This window comes from Alligator mississippiensis, chromosome 2, assembly GCF_030867095.1.
Source record: "Alligator mississippiensis isolate rAllMis1 chromosome 2, rAllMis1, whole genome shotgun sequence".
Taxonomy (NCBI): domain Eukaryota; kingdom Metazoa; phylum Chordata; order Crocodylia; family Alligatoridae; genus Alligator; species Alligator mississippiensis.
Window position 1 is genome coordinate 267629365 of NC_081825.1, and position 19762 is coordinate 267649126.

Genomic DNA, 19762 nt, shown 5'->3' on the forward strand with positions numbered 1-19762 from the left:
GGTAATTCTAAAAGCAAAAAGAAAATGACCCAAGAAAACTGTATGGTGCAATGCCTAAGGGTCTATGCACAAGAAAAAAAAAGGCAAAGATAGGAAGGTGGTTTAGCTTTGCTAATGGCAGAGAATCTTTGCTTGTTTAACTCCTAACTAACTACATACTCACTGTAACATATCAGGATCAGTGAACTCTGAGAAGGCAAAAATAGGCTTGGAAGGAAGCAAGTAAATCAGAGGTAGCTCCTGCAAAATCAAAGGGTAAAGTCAGAATAAGTGCAAGGAGAATAAGCACAGGATGGTGGCAGGGGAAAAACAATGGTGGGGGTAAAATGCATAGATTCTCAGATAAATATTTGGTAGAACAAGGCAAGCTAAAGCGATGCAGATGCAATCCTCTATAATTGTCCTGAAGTCATGAATACTAGGAAAGGGTGGGATGCGGGGAGCAGCAGAGGAGACACAAGCATATAAAATCACACATCAGCTAAGTTACTACAAATCACTAAAAGCTGTTGGAGCTTTCTGAATTGGCCTCACGTCTAATTATGCCAGCACTTCTGAGAGGTTTGTTTGTTTGTTTGTTTTTAATTATGGAAATAAAACCTTAACCCGGTCAGGAAGAAAGCAGGTTTTTTGTTTGTTTTCCCCCCGTTGACACTTTAAAATACCTTAAAATTCCTGAAAACCTTGGGTTCCAATAGTTGTCTTTAGCTTTTAGAAATCTTTGTGTCATGGCTGTGATGGAGGTAGAAAAAGCATAGTTCTTCACTATAGCATAAAAAAGTGCTGCCTAATAACTTTGTTTATAAGCATGTACAGAAAATGAAGCAAAAAGCCAAAAGGGGTAGAAAAAGATGGAGAGAGAGAGCTTGCAGGTCTTCAGTCCTTTGGCAACAAGCATATACATGGAATCACAAACAGCAATCGGAGCCCCACTAGTTCATGCCCTAGCAGTAGAAGAAAGCACAGACAATGTTCATGGCCATTACCACCAGCCATCAGAGGGTCTTAGGTCCCTCTTCCCATTGGTCTTAGGTAGGTTTGCACTGCTTGTTACGACTCGTAGAACCCTAAATGGCCTTAGGCCAATCTCCCTATGGAATAGCCTCTTCTCCTATGCTTTGTTGCTCTAGCAGCAGGCAGCAGAGGCTCTTGAGCTGGATGAGAGATGTAGTGACTGCTAAGCTATCCTCTGGATTGCCCTTTGGTCTAAAGTAACCTAAATGTAGTGACCTTTTGGGTACTGTGCTCAAGGCATCATTTTTGGGATCAACACCTATAGGGATGGACAAGAGATTTAAGTGGCTGCTATTTGAGTTCTTGTTTGAAATGGTTATTTCAGTGCTTGCTGGGATTGCTGAAATGAAAGTGCACAGCCTGGAAAAGCTCTAAACTGCTGTAGAAGACGGTAGAAGTAATAGTCTTTTTAAGCCTATTACCCTGGTTCTTCACTGATTCCCCATTAAATAGAAAGTGAACCTCCCAGGTCTCTGTTCCTGTATAGGTATTGTCTTTCCTATTTGGACTCAAGACTACCCTTGGCAGCTATATACCACTGACACAGTGCAATTACCAGCCAACTGGAGGAAAGGAGGACAGAAGTTTCTGGGAAGTCGGGGAAAAACTGTAGCACTTATTTCTAGAACAGATAAGAATGACCACTAACCTCAGAACTTTCTGATCTAAATGCAAAATTTTAATTTCCCTACAAGGAATTTCTTCCTTCACAAAATCCTCATAATTAAAATAGAGACAAAAATGAAACAAATATTTCCCTTCCCTAGAGCATCCCTCTAAAACTGTTATTACCACCTACGAAGAAAAAAAAAATGTCTTTTTTATATACATCCTGACATGCTCAGATAATATTGTGATGAATGCAGTGTAAGGTCCTAAAAGGACTTTGATGGCATTACAGCCCAGATCAGTCTCTGAAGACAAATGAAAATGACTGCTGCCCAAATGCCACTTTCTGGAATCTCTGAGGAAAAAGTGGGAGTTTAGCCAGGTTATTATTGTATCTACTGCTCCCAAGCTTTCTAACAAATTTTAAGAGAATCAGCATGGTTATTTGGATTTTGGTTTTTATAAGACCATCAGAATTAGAGGAGTTCCTGTGCCTTGATCAGCAAATTGACAGGCACTAAAGAAATTGGAGATGCTTAAAAACATCAATGTTTTCTTATAGCAACATTCTTAATAATATGATGCAACACTTCATGGGGTTTTTTTAGGTCCTAGAGTGAAAATATATAGTTTCTAGAACAAGCCTGCAGGAGTTTGTCAGGCAAAGGAGTATGCTGATTCTTAAACCTATCAAGAGAAATATAGTGTACTTCGCATGTTAATAGGAAGCCATTCCAACAGTCAAGTATCTGAGATACAGTTCTTCCATGTGCTGAGAAATGTTGTTTCTGTTGAGGATGCCTTAGGCCTTAAGGAAACATAAATTCTCTGATGCATATTAAGAACTAGAGAATGTATTTGGGATAGAATATTAAAGGTTCCAAGATCAACCTGAACAGAAAGCATAGAATTATCTGTGAGAATCGTTGAGACAATGGGAAGAATCCTTTCCATGCACATATTAGAATGAAAGATTTTCAGACAAGTTTCATGGCTTTATGTGTATTTTGATACTGCCTACAAACCTGTCTTTCCATGTGATGGAACGCCTACAACACTTTACACATATTGATAAATCCAGAGTAATGCATATGAGAAAAAATAACCCCAAATGTACATGCAAAATGCTGAACTCTGTACTAGTTGTTACCACTCAGGGAAGAGACATTGGAGTCCTTGTAGATAGCGCTCTAAAATATTAGTTCACTGTGCAGCAGTGACCAAGAAGCCAATATCGTGGTATATTTCCATAGGAAGGAATTGAAAACAGCATGGAAAACACATCACCTGTATGCATGATGCAAACACATTTTGAATACTGAGGTTATTGATGGTTTTCACATCTTAAAAAGGATGTAGCAGAATTAGAAAAAGTACATGGAAGGCTACAAAGATGATCAGGATATGCATACCAGTAGAGACGGAAACATTTGGAAATATCAGACTGAGAGGGTGATGTGATAAAAGTCTATGAAATCATTAAGGGTGAGAATAAAGTCAATAGAAATTGATATTCAATGAGTCCCAGAATAGAAGAATGAGGGCGTGAACCTAGAATTATCGTGATGTTGGGTTGATACTTTTTTACACATCGTAAATTAGCTTATTGAACCCAGTTGTGACAGGAGGTTGTAAAAACAGGTAGCAATGAGATTCAAAAGGAGATTAGGCAATTTTTTGGACGATACTTTCACTGGGAGATGATAATTAGAATAGTCATTGATGTATCCTTTGACATCTCTAAATCAATGATGGCTGATGCCAGGGAGGGCATGACAGGGGATGGGTCATGTTCTTATATATAGCAAGGAAGAATTTATGTTCCAACTTTGTTCTTACAGAAGTGGCTAACTCAAACCACAATGTTTGGATCAGGATCCATTTCACCCAAAGTTCTCATCATGTCCTTGGATTACATTTGGGTTCAAACCAAAATGAGTGAATGAGCATACCATGTACACTAGGCCTGGATTTTTGGAATTCCAACTGTATGACATTGTTTTAGGCCTGGAACTTAAAATCCAGATTATCTCTATTCAACAGCAAGCACTCACCTAATACATTTTGCATGTAATAGCAGGTTCTCAGACTCTTTTGGTGAGTTGAAGTTGGAGTTGTGTGAATATGCCAGAAAACTATCAAATATTTGCTGGTTTTTAAATATCAGTGTCCCATTTGGTGGTTGTTGTTTCAGATAATCTAGACAGCAGATCTAATTGGATTGAGAAAGGAAAAGTAAAGAAAAGAATACACTTCAGAAAGTTACTTTAAAATATTCTCAGAAGATAAAAATGTTCTCCTACAACATGATTCTTAGAATTATTCTCATACAGTCAGGTAACAGGAATATGCTATGTGATGTATGAAGAGTTCAATCAAAATTTTGAATACCATTTGCTCAGTGAACACTTTCTCTCCAAAAAGAATTATCTGCATAGATGTCGGGGGGAAAAAATCAGTGACCAATTTTCAGTATTGAATAAATTCAAGAAAATTATCAGATGTTCCAGCAGAAATCATGAACAGAAAAAAAGATTAAATCGATATAATAAATCAACCGCTTTGTATGATTTGTTCAGTTCTAGTCAGAATAATGGATTCTGAAATAGCAAACCCATGAGATTTCAAAAAGGCAGGCCCTGGCTTTCCCTTCTGCTTATACAATTGTATATGCTTGTGACAACCATACTCACAACTACAAGTTTAATACTGTACTTCTCAACATGGAAATAACACTATAGACATTATGGTATAGGAGTTTCTGTACTGATTATGTTAAGCTTTACCACAGCAAAATGAATTAATTAATGTTATATTTCTCTGAGCATATGGTAGAGGGATTTGTTTTGTGCACTGTAAATGTTTATACTCTTATAGTACCAGAGAATTTGTCATCATCTTGGGGAGTTGGAAGCTTGTGTGTTAAAGCTATGCGAATGAAAGTTGCTTTAACTGGTGATTTCCCTGATGTTTACTGATTGTGTTAATGAGATGAGCACTTGAGCAATCTTGTGCTTAGCAAACAACGTCCTTTTGTCTGGGGTAACAAACCATTTACGGCTAGCAGAGGGCAGCCAAAAAGCAAAAATAATTAATACTAGCCAAAGGGCTTAAATAGAATAAGGAGAGCTTTACTATATCACAAGAACATCAAATACTAGGAAGACAATAAACATATTAATAAATAAGAAGGAAGACAGAATTGAATACAGCTCTAAAAGGGGTGAGGTGTTGAACTCCTTTTTAAAATCAGTATTTTAGGAAAACCAATTTGGATAAATGCAACATAAGAAAGACCTTGTAAAGGAGCTATTGATTCAAAACTTTAAGGGTATATTTGGTATATTCAAACATCTCAGAGTACAATAGTCCAAGCAGACTGTATTAATGGAACTTGTTAACAAACTTTATAGCTAGATATCAATCTTGAGGGTGCAAAGAAGGAAACATATATATGTGTGTGTGTGTGTGTGTGTGTGTGTGTGTGTGTATGTATATATATATATTCCTGATGTTCCAAAGAAAACTCAAAGAAGATAACCAACTCTGTTTTCATTGTGCCTCTTAGCAGAGCAGTGTTTCTTTTAAAATTCAAATACTATGTCTTTTTCATTCAAGCACACCATGGAAGACTGGGGAAGCTCTATTTCTGTTCCACATACAGTTGAAATCCCATATAATTAGCTATGGAAGGGACATGTCCTGAGCTTGCTATGGTACTGACATCATAAGAACGCAAAAAAAATCCCGTTTCCCCCCACCGCCCAAAACCCCACCACATAGCTTATCTGTCACATCACTTCAGGGGTTTCCTTTTATCAGCATTATAGCATCATAGGTTCTCATCTTCCATATACAGCTGGAAGCCTATAACCAGATTCTTGATATCTCAGTTTACACCAGCATAAATCCTGACCATTTCAATTCACAGCAGCTTCCTATACATCAAGTGAGATCAGAAGCTGGCCATATCTTGTGAAAAACTTGTATCTGTTTCTTACTAATTTTTTGGAAGAAAATAAATCATGAAAAACAAGACCTCTGCAGAGGTGATAGTTTCAAGTTCAGTACTGTGTACAGAAGTCAAGAGAAAGCATTGGTAAACTGAACATCAGTTAATGACTAATGCATTAATTAACAGACTAAGGGAAATCCATTAACATTTTGACCACCAGTGGTTAACCTGTTGTCATAACTAATTTTCAGGGCATTAAAAGCTGTTATAAACTATATTCATAAGAGCCCATTGGTTATTTTCCTGGCTGATAATATTAACAGTTATGTCAACTGGGTAATCTCTTCAATAATTTAACAAAAACAGATATTAGGTTCAGTTGCCCTATAATTAAAACAAAATCCCTAGCAGCAGAAACAGTGTAGAAATCTATCTGTCTGTTTATGGGTTTTTATACACAGCCTATCATTGTGGGATCTAAGTGTTAAGAGAAAGTATACGATTTTTGTTAGAAGATTTTTGTTTGAATTGAAGAGTACAATTTTCATACTTATCTCAAAATACTTTATTAGGAGAGAGAGCCTTATCGTTACTTTTTTCGTTTGGTTACCACAGTAATTACACAACAACTTCAGTAGGCTCAATGGTATCTCATGTTCACCTTAATAGGCTGTAAATATATTACTAGGCAAACACTTATGTAGGGCCAAATCCTCATTTTCATACGTTATAAGTCAAGGATAGGTCCCATGCTTCTTTGTCAGTTGTCCTTCTACTGTATCCTCTCATACTGTTATATCCTGATTTATATGTATAACTGATCTGCCACATATGAAAATGTTTAAGAGATGTTACTTATCTTAAAGCAGCCTAAAGTAGGCTAGTTCCTAGACTCTTTTCCTCGACTAAGCCTCCTCAGGAACCTGGAACTGAGATTCTGCAATAGTTACTGAAGAGAAAGTAATGGCAAGGTAAGTGGCCAGGTTTAGAGGTTTCACTGTACTTCTTGCCCAACATCTTTTCCATACTTTTATGTAAAGCAAAAGATTAAACAAGCAGGTGCCATATTGTGACAGTTTGGTTAATCTCTCTATTTGCAACTTATTGAATTTTCTAATTCATCTGAATGTATTTAATATTAATTAATTGGAACTTATGATCTGGATTTATTGCTGATGTCAGGGTTGTTACATATATCTCTCCAAGCAGAGACAATGGAGAGGCATTAAACCTTGAGGCCTCCGTTCTAGTGAAAGGCCTCTGTTCAAGTAAGGGGATTGCTTAGGTTTAGAAACCAGTTGAACAAAGTTTGTTTGCAGGGACAGGCTTTAGATGAAACAGGAAAAAAGAAGCAAAGTACTGATACTTATCTTGAAAACTGCAGTAATGGTGCTGGTCAGATGTACAATGGAAATTTGGGTAGTAGTCTGAGAAATGAAAGGGGAACTCGGACAAGAGGTCTGTTGTGATAGTGAGTGGTGGTGTTTATCTGAAGGATCACTTTAAGATTATGGAATCTGATTGTATAATAAAGAGAGAGGATGACTTGTTAGAGGAGTAATTCAGAAATGGGAATAGTCAACTGCAGCCTAATCACAAAGAATTGTCAAGAGGGTGAAGGAAAACCCATAGAGAAGCATAAGGGGCTAGAAGGGACCTCCATAGGTCATCTAGTCCACTGCCTGAGGCAGCATCATCCCTAGTCAAACCATCCTATACAGCTCCATAATCTCTAACCTTTTAGAAAAACCACACAGTCAACCCTGACACAACACAAAGCATAATACCCTAACCTGCCACAGGTAAAGTGGGGGACCATGGTGGCCAATGTCTTGCTTCTGTAAAAGGTTGTTCATATACACCCAAGAGATCCAAGGAGGGCCCCCACTACAAAGGGAGGCAACCCCCCCCCCCCCCCCCCACAGTCCACACCAGTCTGACCAGGGTGTAAAGTTTCTACCTAAACCCAAATATGGTGATCAGTCTGACTCTGAGTCGAAGAGTAACACTCTCTAGCTGAGAATCTCCAGCTTTAAATCCCAGCAACAGCATTGGCACATCCTAGTCAAAATGCCCAGCCTTGGCTGCAGTGAACATCCAATGCCTCTGAGGAAGGCTTAAAAAGACCCCTGACAGATGTAGCAGGAAGTGGAGGGGAGGGGGCTGGAATTCCCACCCGGTCCCATGCAGCAATCAGAAAAGCCCAGAAGCATGGGAAATACCCATAATAGATCATTGGCAAAGTTATACTTGTATTATCCCTGACTAGTGGCTGTCCAAACTCTTCTTGAACACCGGCAGTGATAGAGAGTCTACACTTTCCTCAGGCAGTCTATTCTACTGCATCACTGTTCTAACAATGAAGATTTGTGTTTTCTCATATCCACTCTAAACCTACTTTGTTTCAATTTCAAACTATTGGTCTGCATCCTAATCCCTGCTTAAGGCAGAAAAGGTGTTTTCCCTCCTTTATAGATTCATAGATGCTAGGGTCGGAAGGGACCTCAATAGATCATCGAGTCCGACCCCTGAATAGGCAGGAAAGAGTGCTGGGTCTAGATGACCCCAGCTAGATGCCTATCCAACCTCCTCTTGAAGACCCCCAGGGTAGGGGAGAGCACCACCTCCCTTGGGAGCCCATTCCAGACCTTGGCCACTCTAAATGTGAAGAAGTTCTTCCTAATGTCCAATCTAAATCTGCTCTCTGCTAGCTTGTGGCCATTATTTCTTGTAACCCCCGGGGGTGCCTTGGTGAATAAAACCTCACCCATTCCCTTCTGTGCCCCCCGTGATGAACTTATAGGCAGCCACAAGGTCGCCTCTCAACCTTCTCTTGCGGAGGCTGAAGAGGTCCAGCTGCCCCAGTCTCTCCTCATAGGGCTTGGCCTGCAAGCCCTTAACCCTACGAGCGGCCCTTCTCTGGACTCTCTCCAAGTTATCCACATCTCTCTTGAAGTATGACACCCAAAACTGTATACAGTATTCCAATTGCGGTCTGTCCAGCATCCGATAGAGGGGAAGTATCACCTCCTTGGATCTGTTCGTCATGCATCTGCTGATGTACGATAAAGTGCCATTAGATTTTCTGATGACTTCGTCACACTGACGACTCATGTTCATCTTGGAGTCCACTAGGACTCCAAGATCCCTTTCCGCTTCCGTGCCACCAAGCAGGTCATTTCCTAGGCAGTAGGTATGCTGGACATTTTTCCTCCCTAGGTGCAGCACTTTGCATTTCTCCTTGTTGAATTGCATTCTGTTGTTTTCTGCCCACTTGTCCAACCTGTCCAGGTCTGCTTGTAGTTGTTCCCTGCCCCCCGGCGTGTCTACTTCTCCCCACATTCTTGTGTCATCTTCAAACTTGGACAGAGTACACTTCACTCCCTCGTCCAAGTCTCTGATGAAGACATTGAAGAGTATCGGTCCTAGGACCGAGCCCTGCAGGACTCCACTGCCTACATCCTTCCCGGTCGATACTGACCCATCCACTACGACTCTCTGGGTGCGATCCTCTAGTCAATTCACCACCCACCGGACTGTGTAGTCATCCAAGTCACAGCCTCTTAACTTGTTCACCAGTATGGGGTGGGATACCGTATCGAAGGCCTTACTGAAGTCTAAGTATATGACATCAACCCCTCCTCCTGCATCCAGGCGTTTTGTAACCTTGTCATAAAAAGAGACTAGATTAGTCAGGCATGATCTACCTGCTACAAACCCATGCTGGTTTCTCCTCAGCATCATTTTTCCTTGTTATGGCTTCTTTCAAGTATTTGAACACAGCGACTACATTCCCTCTTATGTGTGTTTCCACAAGTTGAACATACCTACTAGATCCTTCAGCCTCACTTCATGACTTGTTTTTAAAGCCCTTTGTCATCATTGTAGTCCACCTCTGGACCCTCTCTAATTTCTCTATATCCATTTTAAAATGTGGAGCTAAGAACGGCACACACTATTCTAGATGAGGCCTAACCAGTTCTGAGTAGAGGCCTCCCAAGTCTTGCACCTAATGCTTCTATTGATACATCCCAAAATCTTAATTGTTTTTTGTGCAGCTGCATCACACTGAAGACTCATATTGAGTCTGTGATCTACCAAGACTCTCAGATCCTTCCAGGTGTCATTTGTTTTGTAAGTGTATTTTTGATTAATTTTGTATTTGTTTTTTGATTATTCTTCCTGAGGTGTATTAAACTTTATCTTGTTAGCTTCAGCCTAGCTTTCCAATCTGTCAAAATACTTTTGATATGTATTTCCATCATCAAATGTGTTCAGTCTTTCCCAGTTTTTTGTCACCTGCAAAAAAAACCCAGGGAAAGTCATGTAGAAATCTATTATTTGGTCAAGATCCACATCTTGCTTAGGCAGGATAATGTATAAAAAGTCTTCAGTGTTTTTGGAATCCTGGTTAAGTCTGAGATGCAGAGATTATAGGAAAAATATTAATGAACAGCACTTGTCATTTTTCTTACTATTTTTAACAAGTAATTCACCACTACCCAGAAGACAGAAAAAAATGTCTCCTGTTTGTACCATGTATTTAAGTAACCACTTTTGATTCTCTGACCTACGGTAGAGTTAATCTACATTTCCATTTTTTCCTGGCTTTTCCTTAGCTTTGTCAAGGATGATCTCATCAGGAACATATTTTGCAACATGAGTTCCACTGAGCAATTCAAAAATCTTTGATGGATTCCAAAACTAGTATTTATTCAGCAGGATAAAAAGGAAATCCTTGCCTAAGGTCAATCCTTTACCAAGTCCTTTTGATTTTGGTTAGCAAAGCTAGAATCAATCACTGCAGTAAAACCTTCAGTTTAGATTTCCTTTCCCTCTGCTGTTCCATTTACTACTGAATGACTGCAAATATGCAGCAGGGCAGCATTGAGCAAAGGAGAGAGACAGTGCTCAGCCGTGGGCAAAAGCATATCAGTTCTGTTCTGTTTTCTCCAGCCGCCCATATGATTTAATGATCTAAACCTTCCGTTTTCTTTCACACATGCACAATCCCTAAGGAATACTACCCACTAAAGCCATTTAGGGTGAAATTCATCCTGGTATGGAGGGTCAGTGTAAGGTCCTGCTCAATACAGGCTGCTTAGGAAAAGGGGAAAAAAGCAGAATGACCACACGGGAGAGTAGGTCTGGCAACATGCCGAGCACTGGAATTGCATGGACTGGTAAAGAGGTTATGAAAGGATTAGAAGGAATGATATAAGGTTTTTAAGGGGTTTTTTGTTTGTGTTGTTGTTGTAGTTGTTGTAGATTAGGTGGCCTTAATATTCCACACACATTGTGGCTGTTGATTGAGGTCCTACATGGCATGTACTGGGTTTGCAAGGGAGACGGTCTTTTCTAAGCACCTCCCAACCTTGTCAGTATATAGCCCAAGAATTCAGAGTTGGTGAATATCAAATAAATTCCACCCTATAGAGTCCCTGGTTAGTGCATTAATATTTGCCTGTGACTAGGATGCTGCTGGTTACAGGCATTTTATTTGTCCTTTATGAAGATTCTCACTAGGCTGAGGCATTGTTTGGTTAGTTTCCTAACCATATTTACTTTTCTTCCCCCCCCCCCCCCACTTGAAAAAACAATTTAATGGAGCTGAAAGATGCCAATGGACTACTAGTCCTAAAGATTGATGCTCTCTAATTATCCACTAACCAGTTCTAGGCTGGATCTTTCCTTGTGCTAGTACAGGGTGCTAGTCTTTTTCAAGAGAATGGGAAAAAAATGCGGCGTAGGGTGAGACACAGTACTGATGACAGCACTGCAGCATTGCTGAGAGTTACACAATTTAAAGGTAATCAAAGGAGTGTGCTGCTAAATATCTCTTACGTGACAATGGGTGTGTTTGAGGTGCCAGTTCTTGTTTGGTCATACCTCCCACCAATTTTACTAAGCACATACAGCTCCTATTTGAGGAGCACAGCATGGTCAGCCCCCAGATCTGGCATACACTCAGCATTCTGAACATTTGCATATAAGCACGAGTTTCCTGGTAGAAATGCAAGGCATGTGCATTTAAAACAACACAAAACAAAACAAAACAAAACACCCACCAGTCCTGACAAGCCATGTAAGTACATCATGTATTAGTTGGTGAATGCCTGCATTCCTCATTATCTAAGAGCAGAGGAAAGTCTTCAATGGGGAGTCATTTGTCCTTGTAAAGAATAGACTCTGCATGCCCCAGTGCTGGATTCCTGTCAACCTTGCGATGCCTTTTCACACTGTACAAGGATTTGTAGGATGAAGGTGATTGCTAGGGCAGCAACAATTTCAGAGTCACATCACACCAAGGAGTGAAGAGGAAGGACTGCTTTAAGGCCAGTTGCCTGTTTTGCATTTTTGCTGGGATTACCCTGAATCCTAATAGTGAAGAGTATTTCTCTTCATTAGGAACTAAACTCAGACTCTCAATTCAGTTTCCAGAACACAGATGAGAGACAGGAGGAATTTTATGTTGCCACAAGAATGAAATGGGTTTGAATCAACATCTTACACATGTATTATTATTATTATTATTATTAATATTATTATTATTAGAGTGCTCAGAGAATATGATTGAAATCAGGACCTCATTGCATTAGGATCTGTACAAAAATTTAGTAAGGTGCAGTCTCTGTCCCCAAAGAGCTCAGCCAATTAAATAAGACAGGCAGAAAGCAGGAGATGGCAAGTATTATCATCTCTTTTTTTAGTAAGAATGAAGGTAAAGTTTACTAAGAAGTAAGTATCACCTTAGTAATTCTTTTGCCTGAGGAAATCTGTAGCATATTTCCATAAATTAAATTCAGACCTCCTGAGTCATAAATGATTTTTAGGACTGTGGCTACATGGTTGTCTGAGAATGCTGGGGGGTTAACTTAATGGGCCAGGAGGAGCCCTAACTCAGTCGACCTATTATCTTGAAGCATGATTATAGTCAAGGGCTTCTCAGTTTCATTATAAATAGTGTAAGCAGAGTTGGTAGAGATTGGGCAGATACAAATGAGCCTCCATAACGTACTCATAGAAGTACAACTCATGGAAGTAAATAGTATATTCATACAAGTAAAAGGTTGCATATGACTAGGACAAATGATTCAGCACTGAAGACTCTTCCTTGCTTTCAAATAAAGTGGTAACTCACTGACTTAATATAATACATAATATGCTTTGGTTGGGTTGTAAGGTGAGGAAATTTTTTTAATATCTTTTTTATTCTGTTTTACATGGACATGCCCTCCATGTATACCAGCAACACACAGCAAATCCGTGCTTTTTGATGATACATTTGCTAGGAGGGTATTTTTTAAAGAAAAGAGCAAGAATGTGTATGTATTGTGTTGCAAATAAACTGTCTATAATGTTTCCATTAAGATTAAACTCAGTAAACCATCAAATGACATTAAAGGTTTCTTTTTAATAATTTACAGAGGGGAATTGTGGAATTTCAAAAAACAAACCCCTGCATTTGTAGTGTAATTTCTTCATGTATGCACTAGAGGGCAGTACAACTATTACAATTTCATGTGGGAATGTTCCAACATTTCCCCTTCCATCCCTTTCTTTTATAAACTTTTATACAATATAGAAAACACATATTAATTTAAAATAAAGCTGTGCAGGATTGTTTTAAAAGCACTTGGAATGTACCTGTTGGTTAATAGATAGGAATTGCTTTGAGCTGTGATACTGCTACATGGAGTGGCGCATGTAATGAATTTTGCAGATAGAAAAAGAACATGGACTAAATTCTTTCATTTGCTTTGATACCTTAGGGGGAAAACAGCAATAATTCAGAATCATTGTGAATAAGCTGGTAGGTATATTAGTTTACATTTAAATGAAAATACCTAGTGTGTGAGAAATAGAGGCTCTTTCAAATTACTGCAGACATCTAGCCTGAAATGTCAAGCAGCGGTTAGTATTTATGTTAATTAAGTTAAACAGGCTGCCTAACCAATTTGTTGATACTGTTCACTTGTACAATGTTCTCAGCACGTGTGTGTGGGGGGGGGGGGGGGAGGGTTGAGTCCACCACACAATGAATAATTCCCTAAACTAGAACAGTACAGTGGGTGTTGTTGATATGGAAACTTCACATGAATAAGGGGCTGTCTGATCCCTTCTGACCTTGGACAACCTTTCAGGAAGAGGAAGAGAAAGAAGGAACCAGGAGAAGCATTAGAACTTTGTTTCCCCTCCCCATCTCTCATCCTCACCCCCACCCCTAATTCATTGGTAAAGCTTAAAAGAATACATTTATACAAGGCACCAGAAATAAAAACATCCTTTTGTTCTATTTCCTGCAGTGACAAGAGATATATATTCTAGATTGTAGACAGAGCTGCCTTGGAGATAAATTGTCTGATTTCAGCATCTCAGCAGTAGATAATAGATTCCCCTCAGAAGCACATAATTAAAAAATGACATTTCTGCTACAGTGTGCCAGCTCGGCACCACCATTGCCCTAGGATTCTGGGGACACGGGAGCCCTGCAGGGCACAACAAAACAAATTTTGCATTATTCAGGGAGACAATGTAAGGTCCTGTTAACAAAGAGGAAGCTCCTTTGGGGGTGACACAGGACTTCTTTCTTTCTCAATGTAGAAGAGGGAAGGAACAGACAAGAAAAGGAGATGTACTTATTAAAAGTTAACCAGATGAGAGGGAACATATGCAGAGTGGCAGAAGAAATTAAGATCCTAATTTCCACAGCGTTTTACCCAGCAGGAGGCCAGCACTAGGCTGACATGTAGCCAAGCCAGAAGCCTATAGTGATAAGAGATTCTTTCCATTCCAGCATCTTTTGGGTATGTGGATGTTTACCTCTTCACTGACACTGGGACTGCCCACAAACTTAGCAACTGCTTTGTAGCTCGGTTCTATCACCCTTGACTTACACAGCAGCAGTCCTACGTTCCACTATAAATGCATCAGTATTTCTTTAGATTTGTTACTCCACCTGCACCTTGTAATGATTGTGTAGGGAGGAAAGTACTACTCATGCCAACCACTACACAGTAATAATTTGGTATTCTAGACCATGCTTCTGTCTGGCTTCATCACATTTACAGTGCACATTTGAAACCTATATCTAAGTTTTAAGGATGGAATTCTGTTCCCTTTACTCCAAGTTTTCCCCATTAAGGAGAGCAGGACTATTTGTGGAGCAAGGTACCACTCAGCACACTAAAGGGTTAGAGAGTCTAGTTCTCTGCAAATGAATTAATTTAATCCTTCCACTCTCACCCCTTCAAAACCTGAGTGAATTAAGTGCCCAATTACCACTGTGCAGCAATAGGATTTGTATATTGTCAGGCTTTTCCAAAGGATTTGGATGCTTTGGAAAATCTCAGACTATTTGGTGTTTTGTCAGAATAAGAAGGACCTGTGGGAATGGGACCATATGACTATGCATATTTATACCCTAACCTTTTTTTCTTCTCTACCAGAACCATTTCTTCTTCTACCCAAAACAGCACCGAAAGGAAAAGAAGCAGAAAACAAGGAAGTTTGCTGGTATTATAAATAATTATTTTAAGTGTTGGTAATGATGACTGGCATTCAATGCTGAATTGATGCTTGTTAGCATTAGAAACTAAATCGTTGTTGTTATGATGAGGAACATTTCCAATCTAAAAAGTTTACAGTGCTTGACTAACAATACCAGCTAAAACCCTGACTCTGCTAACATTTACCCATGTGAGTAATATTGCTGATGCAAGCAGATCTATTGACATCAAATTATTAGTAGAAGCTACAATGACTAATACAATTATTTCCATGTGTAAATGCTTTTTAGGTCTAGAGCCTAATGTACAAACAATGAAAAACAGACAAAGACCACTTAACCTATCACTGAAATACAGCCTCTTCTGGAATTTAAACTGCCATACAACTTGGATATACAAGGCTAAATTCTCATCTTGTGTAAATGAGTATTGCTTCACTGATGTCAATATGACTATGCCATTGTATACTCATTGATAAACCAATTCAGAGTGCAGAACAAAGTAGATAATATCCTATTCACTGGGAGTTTGAAGATAGAGTTTTATGAGCAGAGCTGTAATTACCTGGAGTAGTATATATAGTCCTAGTTACCTAACAACATGGTATCTAGGTACCAGCTGAGATGCTCTGAGGAGAAAGTAGGAAGGGATTATAAAGCTGCCCTTAAAAATAAGTCTAAGAGTGTGAGGAAGGTTACCAAACCTTTACTCCAAAGATGATTACTGCCACTGCTGAAAGATTCCCTATCAGAATTAGGTGAGGCTCTACCCATTAATCAGATCCCTACATGTATCAGGGAACCTCAGGATTTCCAGTCTTCTATATTTCAGAGTTTTTTAAATCTGATTAGGTTTGTAATTGCTAGAAAACAGACATCAACAAGGTGAAAAAAGAAAATAAAAGAGAGATGAATTTGAGCTGTGAAAATAGTTTTTTGCTTTTTGTTTTGTTTTGTTCTGGCCACAACTAAATAGGATAAATCAGTGGACAGAAAGGACATAAAATAGAAAATATGAAGGAAAAAAATGAATATATACTTGAGGGTTATAGAGGTGAACAAGGAAGTAGAAAAATAAGGCAGAGGCATACATGAGGGATGGAATTTCAGATACAGAGGAGGGCTGGAAACTTTCCAGGCTGAAATGAAGAGACTGTAGCCAAAGTGAACATAGAACACAAAGGCAGCATATGAAAAGAGTGATTGCAGGAAAGGTGACTGTAAATACAAGAAATGTATCAAGTTCCTAAGGAGTGAGAGGTCAGTGGAGACAGAGATAACAGCAACACTACTAAGAGATAGTGAGATTCACTTATTGACAGGGGAGCTCTGTAGTCATTGAGGAAATGAAAATACAGCTCCTTCTGACCACCATCTGTGATTTCTAAAGGAGAAGAGATGCTATTAACAGCAGCTGGACCAGGGACGAGAAAGGTGCACTGGAAGTGATCAGGAGTGTGTCAGAGAAGAGGACTAATCAATTGGAATTAACGACTGGAGGATGTAAAAGCTTCAGGGCCACATGGGAGCCATTTCAGAACATGAATGAAATCAACAGCAGAAGAAAACTTCAGATGTTGATGAATATAAAAATCTAGCTGGAGAAATGTGGACTGGATCATCTCAAAGTCATAATACACACACTAGGGAGTTCTTGGAAAGGTGTGTTGTAAGTCCAGTGATATGTGGATCTGGTGTTTTCTCTGGTATGCTCTCAAAAATGCAACAATACAAACTTCCCAAATTGTGATGTCAGTGCTGCACTTCTTAATGTTTGCCTTAAGGGTGTCTTTGAAGCATTTTCTCTGGCCCCTGTGTGTCCTTTGTCCTTGGCTGAGTTGGGAGTATAGCAGTTGTTTTAGTAAACATACATCAGGCATACACACACAATGCCCTGTCCGCTGCACCTAGGTGTCACTGCCCTGCCCTGAAAAAGAGAAAAAAAAAATCACGATAAAACAAATGTCTTCTCACTGGAGTTCTATTTTACCCTGGGGAATTATGCTATTATGTGCCTGCGCAATTTTGCACATAAAAAGCATGACCATACTTAATTACATAATTTTGCATAATTTAAGTCTGGTGGGTTCTGTGCTTCCACCTCTGCGGGGATCCGGGAACTCCAGCTGGGTGTCCATGTGGAGGCATCGAGTGAGGTGGCACATGAAAGCATTGGATGCAGGTGTCGCCGTGGATGTAGTCTTTCTGGACTTCAGCAAGGCCTTTGACACTGTCTCCCACCCCATCCTCATTAAAAACCTAGGTGACTGTGGCATCGATGCCTACACGGTCATATGGATTGCAAATTGACTGAAGGGTTGTACTCAGGTTGGTGGTGGATGGGTTATATTCGACCTGGGGGGAAGTGAAAAGCAACCTGTTCAAATTTGCTGATGATACCAAAATTTGGGGTGAGGTGGGCACACTAGTAGGGAGGGAAAGACTGCAGAAAGACCTGGATAGGTTGCAAGGGTGGGCTAACAAAAACAGGATGCGTTTCAATACTGAGAAGTGCAGGGTGCTGCGCTTGGGCAGTAGTAACCAGCAGCACACTTATAAGATGGGAAACTCCCTTCTTGAGAGCACGGAGGCAGAAAGGGATCTTGGAGTCATCATTGACTCCAAGATGAACGTGGGCCGACAATGCGAGGTCACGGTCGGCAGGGCTAACCGGATCCTATCATGCATCCACAGGTGCATCTCGAGTAGAGCCAAGGAGGTGATCCTCCCCCTCTACGCAACACTGGTCAGGCCATAGCTAGAGTACTGTGTCCAGTTCTGGGCACCCCACTTCAAGAGGGATGTGGACAACATTGAGAGGGTCCAGGGGAGGGCCACCCGCATGATCCGGGGACAGCAGGGCAGACCCTACAATGAGAGGCTATGGGACCTGAACCTGTTCATCTTCACAAGAGAAGGCTGAGGGGGGACCTGGTGACCGTCTATAAACTCACTAGGGGGGAACAGAAGGGTTTGGGGGAGACCTTGTTTCCCCTAGCGCCCCCCGGGATAACAAGGAATAGTGGCCACAAGTTGTTGGAGAGTAGGTTTAGATTAGACATCCATAAGAACTACTTCACAGTTAGGGCGGCTAGGATCTGGAACCAACTTCCAAGGGAAGTGGTGCTGGCTCCTACCCTGGGGGTCTTTAAGAAGCGGCTCGATGCCTACCTGGCTGGGGTCATTTGAGCCCAGTTTTCCTCCTGCCCAGGCAGGGGGTCAGACTTGAAGATCTACAAGGTCCCTTCCGACCCTACTTCTATGATTCTATGATGACTGGCAGCTGGTAAGTGGGGACGGGAGCTCCTGCCTGCAGGTGGGTATGGGGTTTGTAGGTAGGTGTGGACTGTGCACCATCAGGCCAGGCCAGCCAGCTCCATGCCTCCATCTGGGGCTTCCAGAACTCCAGCAGGAACTCCAGCTGGATCCACAGAGACAGTCCATCCTGATGGTGCATGGATCTGTGCCTCCACATGTGGCTTCCCTCTGGAGTGCTGGAAGCCCCCTCATGGAGGCACAGAGCCCACCTGGCCCAGTGAGACATGGCTCCCAGTCCATGTGCCATCGGGCCAGGCCGGGCAGACTCCGTGCCTCCATGTGAGGCTTCTCGCACTCCAGCAGCAAGCCACACATGGAGGCAAGGAGCCCACCTGGTCTGATGGATACATTTCTCAACTGCAGTGCTGCAAGCTCCATGTGCTGGCACAAAGCCAGCTTTGTCTGGTCTGGAGGCACTTGTCAGAGGGCTGGACTGGGCTGGTTTGGTGCCATCACATGCGGCCTCTAGGTCTCAGCCAGAGCCACATGCCATCAGGGCCTCTGCCTGCTGCTGCCTTGAGGGCCCCAAGGGCTCGCCATCTGCTGCTAAGTCAGTGGTGGTGTGGGACTGTACACCGTGGTGGGGATGGGACATGTGGTGGGGGGCCCACACCCACACTCCCCACAACCCCTGCCACACACCCAAACCCACCCCAACCATACAAAGTACCTGAATATATTTCTAAGGAAGGTTCAAATAGTGTTATATTTAGTTTCATTTTAAAAAAATAATAGTAAAAATAATTAACGTTGCATAATTTTGAGTTTTTCTCCACCTAATTCCTGAGGTATATTCTATGAATCATCCATATACACTGACTGAACAGGATAGGTCTTGCTATGCTCCGGATGAATGATGTGTTACTCTGCTCCAGAATGTTTGGAGTACAGAATCCAGGATGAGGTTCTACAGCAGCAGCAGGAACTCAGCAGCAGGGATCCTACTTAAGTGACCATGAGAAGACAAAGGAGCAAACTTTGAAGTACCTGGATTAGTGAGCATCTGGGCAACAAAGGGGCTGCTGAGGAAGAGTGCAAGTTTTTTTCTAACCTGTTGGCTGATTATTACTACTTCTCTCTCCGATTATTTTTAATTATTAAAATACATTTTCCTAGGGCTAAGAATATGTGAAAGTTACAGGATTTATTGTACAGCACACAGTTAATAAATCCTAGGACTTGCCCTATTTCTAAAATGATTCTACAGCCGCTGTAGGTAATTGAAGCATCAAGCCATGCATTTTATATATGTATATAAGTGCATTTGCATATGCATATGCATATATATGCAAATTGTATACTTTTCCTTCAGACACTGAAACTCATGTACATAGACACTATCTAGCTAAAATCATGTG

At 40.8% G+C, this 19762-nt stretch overlaps 1 long non-coding RNA gene across 1 annotated transcript; it reads left to right on the forward strand.

Annotated features, from left to right (window-relative positions):
- Positions 1 to 13348: 13348 nt before the first annotated feature.
- LOC109281014 (uncharacterized) lies at positions 13349 to 16805 on the forward strand. Its single transcript, XR_002087523.2, has 3 exons — positions 13349 to 13391; positions 15028 to 15094; positions 16477 to 16805. It is a non-coding gene; the product is annotated as an uncharacterized LOC109281014 (long non-coding RNA).
- Positions 16806 to 19762: the final 2957 nt, after the last annotated feature.